Here is an 8,013-nt window from a genome sequence, read left to right on the forward strand (position 1 = left end):
CAAGAAAAAGCTCCTATTCAGCCCATAACAGAATATCAAAGCACACGATGAACTCCAGAAGCCTTCATTTAAAACAATAAGACTTCGAAAGGAGCATATGAGAATATGACTTCTAGGGGTAATTAAGTCAAGACTTTAAGTCATTTGAATATCTGAATGTCATAAAATCCCCTAAAATAAATTTACCATATGAAATGGTGTTATCTTTTTGAGGGTGAATTTGTAGTTTTATTTCTTACGAAGAACTTGCCAGTGGCAGAATCCTTATACACTGTAAAAAAATAAAAACCTCTGCAACTCAAAATTTTCTAGTGACTGGTTTCATCTAAATCTTTCAATTGGCCTATTTGAGTTTATCAAATTAAATTCACACTAATTCAATTTGGCCTGAACTGAAACATTTAGATGAAACCAGTCACTAGAAAAATTTGAGTTGGAGAGGTCTGACATTATTTTACAGTGTGTTACTAAAAACTTCCTCCCAGTCTAAAAAGACCATTTCTAATACTAAACTATTAGAACAACTCGATCCAAACTGTTCAAACTTTCTGGTGGCCAACAGAAGAAAGCATTAACACATTACACTTGTGTTTACACATCAATGGCTCCTAATTGGCAGCTTGGCCCACCTAGTCAATAGGAAGTAATTGAGGAAGTAGGATGGATGGTTGAGCTCAGAACTTCTCCCACCTTATACTTGAAAATGACCAAAGAAACAGTGCTTGAGGTCAGACATCCGGCCTGTAGAGATCAATCAAGCTCCAATTCAATGAGAAGCCCAATTAGATGTCATTTACAAGGCAGCAGCAATGATAATGGAAATTCTGTTTGGTTATTTCAAATGGAGGTGTGAGAAAGTCTGGAAAAAAAGCCTGAAACACAGCCATGACTGGAACACTCCGTGGTTGGAAATGGGATGTTTTAACTTTGCATCACTAATCTTCAAAATGAAAATTTGCACCATTAGTTCATCCAAGATGTAGAAAGTTTGTTTCTTCATCTGAATATATTTGGAGAAATGTAGCATTACATTACTTGCTCACCAATGAATCCTCTGCAGTGAATGGGTGCCGTCAGAATAAGAGTCCCACTCCAAATAGCTAAAAACATCACAATAATCCACATGACTCCAGTGCATCAATTACCAACAACAAATCCACAATCAAGACACTTTCAACATAAACCATTGCTTCTTTAACCAGAATATTGTTTTCCCCAGTAAAAAGACATCTCATCTGAAACAGGAGAGAAATATGCACTGATACAGTCCAGAAGTCCACTGTCCAAAACAGTTCTAAACAAATATGTTGGTGGAATTTGATGTGAGAGGACAACAGGAGATAGCTTTTTTCACTGGAGGAAATGTTTATTATAGATTATGGATGGAAGCAAAGGTTTAGTTAATAAATTATTCAAGTTTATGAATTATAAGTGAACCTCTGAAAAAAAAAAATTGTTCTTTAAGCTAATATACTGTATGTATACACAACAGAAAGATAAAAAGAAAAAGAAAATAAACAGTTGTGAAAAGGCACATTTTTATCACACATGTCCCTTGTTCTTCAGCACCAAACAGAGGAAAATTAATGAATTAATCACCCGCTATTGTTATAAGATCCCACTTCATTACACAAATATTTATGACCCCTCTTATAGTTTGTTATGAAGTGAAAACATATATTTTAATATTTTTTTAAGGGGAAACTTTTCAGCTTTTTTTTCCCATTGAAAATGGGAATTATTTCACACTTGAGCGCAACCCGCTGCGTGTTTCGTCCTCTTTTTACTTTTCTATTAAAGATGAGAATTCAACTTTAATAGCACTTCCATTTGTACAAAATTGCCTCATTTCAACTGTTTGTGCCTGTTGACTTACAAAACAGATGGACAGACTTCCTCACGCCTCTGCACTGAGACTGGAAACATCATCAAAATCATGTTAGATAATATACTGATATATATATATGATTGTCTGTCTGGAATAGAACATAAACAAAACCTAAAACATCAAATAAACAGAAAATATCTCGGTAACATGTTCCAAAAAAAGGAACAGTATGTAAACATTTCATCATCTGTTTGATGCTGTATTTATATGTCCAAAGGTTCAGGCTATTCAGACGATTTTAGACATTTACAACCAAAATTATGCAACATTCTTTTAGCTCTTTTAGCTCTCTCAAATTATTATTTTTTTTTAGAACTTTTGCTGTAAAATCATTAGCAAATACAAGAAAGTAGTCGTTGATGTTTTATATTTTTGAGATTTTTTTTTTTTTCATGTTTTTGTCTGGCTCTTAAAATTACTAAATGTAAAACTGTTTTCAGCTAAAATATTCACGTTAGGGCAACTGAAGATTCTTGCTACACAATAATAATTAATAATCAAATTGTTTTGAAGTAAAAATGAACATTAAGATTTTCAATCTTAGTTGTGATTATGCATTAAAATTCATTCATTATTCATGCATTAAACATTTAATATGAAGTGAGCTCTGCAAGCTTTGTCTCCACAAAAGAAAACACTTTGCAAAGCAAAAATATATGCAACAATTTATACAGATAGACATGGACCTTAATCCTCAAACCTCAAACCAACGAAATATCAAGTTAAAATTTCACCACACAACAAATAACATCAGTGATGACAAAAACAACAACAGCATCATAAATAACTCTGTGAACTGCAAAAAGAATAATCCCATTACAGAAACCACAGCATTTATTTATGCTGCGATGCATGCTGGGTGCTCAAATCTCAGATCAGCAACATTGTCTGAAATGAAAATCTTTGTTTAGACAACTCTGTTAGGAGACTTAGGTCAATTTATTTTAATATTTTTGATTTAGCATACTTAATCAAATCTTTTCGCATTTGTGATGCAGTGTAAACAAACAGCAACAGGTATTGATTTCATAACTCAGATTATCTCATAATTATCTATATGTTTACATCAGAATGAAATGTAAGGTCAATTCAGGTGAATTCAAGAAACCGTCAAATAACGGCCTGTCCCTTGTTCCCCAATCTCTGTGTTTTTGTGGCTGTGATATGATGCTGGCTTTACCCTGCTGCCACTGACTTTAAGACCCGTAGTCTACCCCTAAATTCATCCTTCGGTGAGCAATGAGCTGGATTTATTTCTTGCCGGCGCCCTCATCATGCCACGAGACGCGTGCCATATCTCTCCCACACCTGTCCAGCACACATCAGGAGCCAAAGCGCCGCACCTTGAACAATTACTCCCCGTTGTCAAAAGCCAAATCCCAAACCCAACAAGATCAGCTTATTTCCCCCCACTCCCTAATTAATTTCATCCTACTAGTCAGAAATCCCTCCATCTGGAAAGATTTGGTTGAAGGCGTGTGTGTGTGTGTGTCTGAAGACCAGAGTCCAATGTTTTTAGTTCACACCCAAAGCAGATTCAGAGAGTGGCATTCTTCCTTGCAGGGGAATGTGTGTGTGTTAAAATGTGATAAACCACCAGATATAATGGGCTTCAAATCTGAGACACAAAACTTGATTTTAGAAGAATTTAAAGTTTGATTTGGAAGAATTAAAAAACTAAATCAATCTATCTATCTATCACATTATCAATAAGTCACTAATCAAATAAGTATTCGTACAAATTCTTACGAATTGTGCAACTCGTAAAATAGGTATGATTTAGCACAAATCTTATAAATTTGTACGAGTGAGGTCACACAAATTCTTACAAGTTAGTCACCTCGTAAAATATGTATGTATTGCCATTAGATAAGCCTGGATTTTTAGATGCTTTTATTTACAGTGTGGTGTAGTTAATACACAGCTTGTCTGTAACAGACAGAGATAATTACCATTAACTTTAAAATAATTGAATGTCCTCAAGCATACCGTACATATGTTATATGGCCATATTTCATCTATCTAGTGAACAGGCTATATGTTTCGGGCTTGTGTTTTGTATATCAACTTTAAAATAAAGAGAAAAATTTAATGGTACATTTGTCTCAGGAACATAATGATCACTGAAAGTAGAAATATGTGCTATGTTTGGCAGGTAAAACCGTGACAGTGTTTCGACCCTTATCTGCAGAATCAGTGAGATATGTCTAATTGGCGAGACTAGCGTCTGTTTTGTCAGACTTGCCGGTTTCAAAAAATAAAAAGTGACACCCTTAAGTGGCCGCCAATAAAGTGAATGTAAAACTTCAAAGGTTGCCATTACATTTTATGGATGAATTACTGAAATGAAAAGAGACAAAAGCTTAAATCAGACATTTTATTCTAAGGCCTCATAAAGTTCCTGCATTAAACTACTTTCTATTCAGAGGTCTTTTCTCAGCAGAATGAATTTTACTCTCATGTTCACAACGACTGACACGTTATCAGCTTAATAAAGACAATTCACTTAACTTGTTGAAACTACTATTTTGCCCATTTCACTCTATATTCATAACCATTACATCAAGTATAACTTTTTAATTTTATGAGCATTTGTTTAATAACAAGCGGCACACGAGTGACAGTAATTGCCATTCATTGAGTAATAAACTGCTCAGGAACGCATGAATGCAGCGCCTCTTACAACACAACACAAACAATCTCCAAAATGCAAAAAGTTGCATTTCTTATATAATTAAAGATTTAATACAGGCAGTGAGCAGAGACACCAATAACCAGAATCCAAAACTCCACTATTATTTTTGGCAAACATATTCTTATGAGGCATAAGAGAATATTGGGGCGAAACTTTGGAGTCATTAAATTGGCTTTTCAAATGACTGATTTAGTTTATAAAGTTCAAACACAAAGCTTCGTCTATTCTTCTTTCAAGTGATGGTTTTATTTGACAAATCTACAGGGTATTATTGTGTTTCATATTCGTCAATACTAAAGCAGTATTTTAAACCTGTTTCTTTTGAATGATTCAGATTGCAAAACATATTACAGTCTCTTTGTTTGGGAGTAAAACTGTTACGTAAGGAAACAAACAGTTAAAAATAGTAGCTTCCATCGACTTATAATCAAAAACGGGTGTTAAAAATGCAAGCAGGATCTTCTGAGACACTTCTGAGCAATGACTTAAACGTATCAGCTGTTTGCACCCCTATCTAAAAAGACTTTCAACCCACAAGAACCATCGCTTTACATCTTCACATCAATCAGGGCACCAGGACTGATAATCCACCTTCTTTGGAACTTCCTTTGCTGTCTTTAAATCAAGCCACGAGTGAAAGTTTCCTCCAAGAACAAGGGGAAAGATCTATCACGGTCTAATAAATGCGAAGGAATGGTACTGCCTGGTTTTTCCTGCTCAGTACAAAAACAACCCTCTTTAAAATAATAAAAATCTGAGGTGTTGAATGATATCAGAGATGGTCCTGATAGCGGCTGTCTTATGGGGCGTGTATTCCAGCCTCACGCTCTGATTTCCTGAAGCATCCGTTCATTCTTCCAGGAACTGCTTTTAACAAATCACTATGACAGGGAGCCTCCTGACTACCAATTGAAAGATGATGAATTCAGTACGTTGGGCCTTGATATTGCTCAGCGCCTGTGACTGAGCGACTGGATGAACAATCTCAACAGTTACACTTGCGAGTCAATGTTTTTTTTGTCCTTTTAAATGAATAATTCCAGGCCCATATCAATATCAAAAACCAGTGATGCACAGATAGAGTAATGCCAGAGCCCAAGCTGGTACGGTGAGGAGTAAATACAAGAAAAATGAAGCAGGGAATAACTGAAATTCTGCATTTACAAAATGATTCATTCACAATTTGGATTCATTAGTGCAATATGTTTTTCTTTGTGATCTTTCATAAGAATTTAATAGCTTACTATTTCTCTGAAACTGTCACTAAAGCTGCATGAACCATTAAGGAATGTTAACTAACAGCCTAATAAACATTTAGCCATTGTTTTTGGCTCCATTTTGTATTGAAAGCCAGTTTTAGCAATCCAAATAACTCCTAATAGATAAAAATCACATTCTTGCTAAAGTAAAACGGCTTGAAAACAGCACTACTTTTTTTTGCTGGTTGACATTAGCTCAATAATAATATTGTAGCTCAATTAATAATCCTCATGTTGTAAAGTAAATATGCTTAATAACTATCTAGTAACAAGCTGTCATGTATAGAAGCTTGTCAAAATTAATTTACACATTAACTATTTTTATTCTGGTTACTAAATTGTAAATGAATTATTCAATTAATTAGTTGGTATATATATATATATATATATATATATATATATATATATATATATATATATATATATATATATATATATATATATATATATATATATATATATATATATATATATATATATATATATATATATAGTAGTAATGATTCTTTTTTGGAATCAGACCAATATTTACAGTATGTATCTTTCAAAATAGAAATACTGTAAATATTGGTCTGATTGCAATTTTTTTATTGTTATTTGATTGATATTAAGTCTACTTAAGTACAACATTGAATTAAACATTACATTTTTAGGTAAAAAGACTCAAATATTGTTTTCTTTTAAAACAAACAATCAACATGAAAAACATTTTACAGTATATTTAAAAAGATATATCTTAAACAGCTTTATATGTAGTTGGCTCTTTTTATTAGCAGCTTCTATTAGTTGGCTCTATTATTGTAGCTATCGTTGGTGTAACTTGGCTGTAGTTTTTAAGTTACGAGTAGCTTGTAGCTTCACAAAATACAATTTCAAAGTTTCCCCAACACTGCAAATAAGCAAAAAACAAACCGGATGTGGTCCTGAAATTGTGCCTTTGTGTGTAATGAAAAAATAAATCAGGTCCGGTCTGCTTGGTAATTTCAGAGCACCTGAGATGCAACTCGCCTCTCTTACTATAATCAATACTGCTATAAGGAAAAAATAACAGCAATGAAAGCAATTCCAAAATGCCATTATGCCCTGTAATGCTGTTAAATTCTCATAAGGCTGAAGCAGTGTTATAAGTATTAACACAGGTTTTATGAGGCTGATCCACTGTGATACAAAAACCTAAAAGGTTTTCCTCTACGGAGATGTCTGAGTGGAGTCCGTGCCCAGATCGGGATCTTTCATGAAACATTAAAAAGTGACACCGAAAACTCCAACCTGCCTGAAAAATGGGATTTCACACTTTAAATAGGATTTGACACGTCGAGATATAAATGTTATTTGAGTCACCTGAGAAACACTACAGGGCCTCGGCCAGTAAATTCAGACATGAATCAAAGACTCAAATGTCCTTTCATCATCCTGCTGAGATTCATGTGGATTTCCTCCCTTCAGCTGCCAGTAACATGTGAAGAACCAGCACGGCACCTGTGTTCGCTGGAGAGATGACGACACGCGCGGTAGGCTTGCCGCACGACTACGGGCGTCAGTCGGGGTAATAAACAGTGAAAAACACCCAGCAGTGCTGTGAGTTAATTAATAACGTGGTCTGTCTGTTCTGGTTTGAAATGAACTTTTGCCTCACAGGCCCGGGATTAGCTGTGGATAAGGTTTCTTTTGATCAGGTTCTTCTGTGCTTAATAATGCATGTCTTAGCCTTCTGCCCTAACCGCTGCATTAGAGTCCGACGCTCAAGGTAAGATCACCCTCATCTTAAACTCTCACTGGCCTCACGCTTCATTAGATCAGAAGTTTTGAATGTAAGGTAGATCTAGAATTTGAAATCTAAGAAGTTTCATCAACTATGCATGTCATTCACTTTCCACACGTCTGTAGCCACAGGGGCCGTTCACACAGAAAGCATCTTTGCAAGTAAAAATGCAAAATACAGCACTCAGAAATGCCTTCACCATTCTGCAGTCAAATAACAGAGCTGCCATGCCAACTTGCTACTGTAAACAAAAGCTTTCAATGATCGCTGCACGTCCAGGGGCTTCTGAATTGTCAAGTGTTTTGGAAATTACATTGATGCAGCTCGACACAACTTTGTGTGTAAAAGTTTAAATTCTTTCACACAGCGTCTTAAAAACACGGCGCTCATGTGCTGCAAAAGACACAAG

The sequence above is a fragment of the Carassius auratus genome, chromosome 24, assembly GCF_003368295.1.
Source record: "Carassius auratus strain Wakin chromosome 24, ASM336829v1, whole genome shotgun sequence".
Classification (NCBI taxonomy): domain Eukaryota; kingdom Metazoa; phylum Chordata; class Actinopteri; order Cypriniformes; family Cyprinidae; genus Carassius; species Carassius auratus.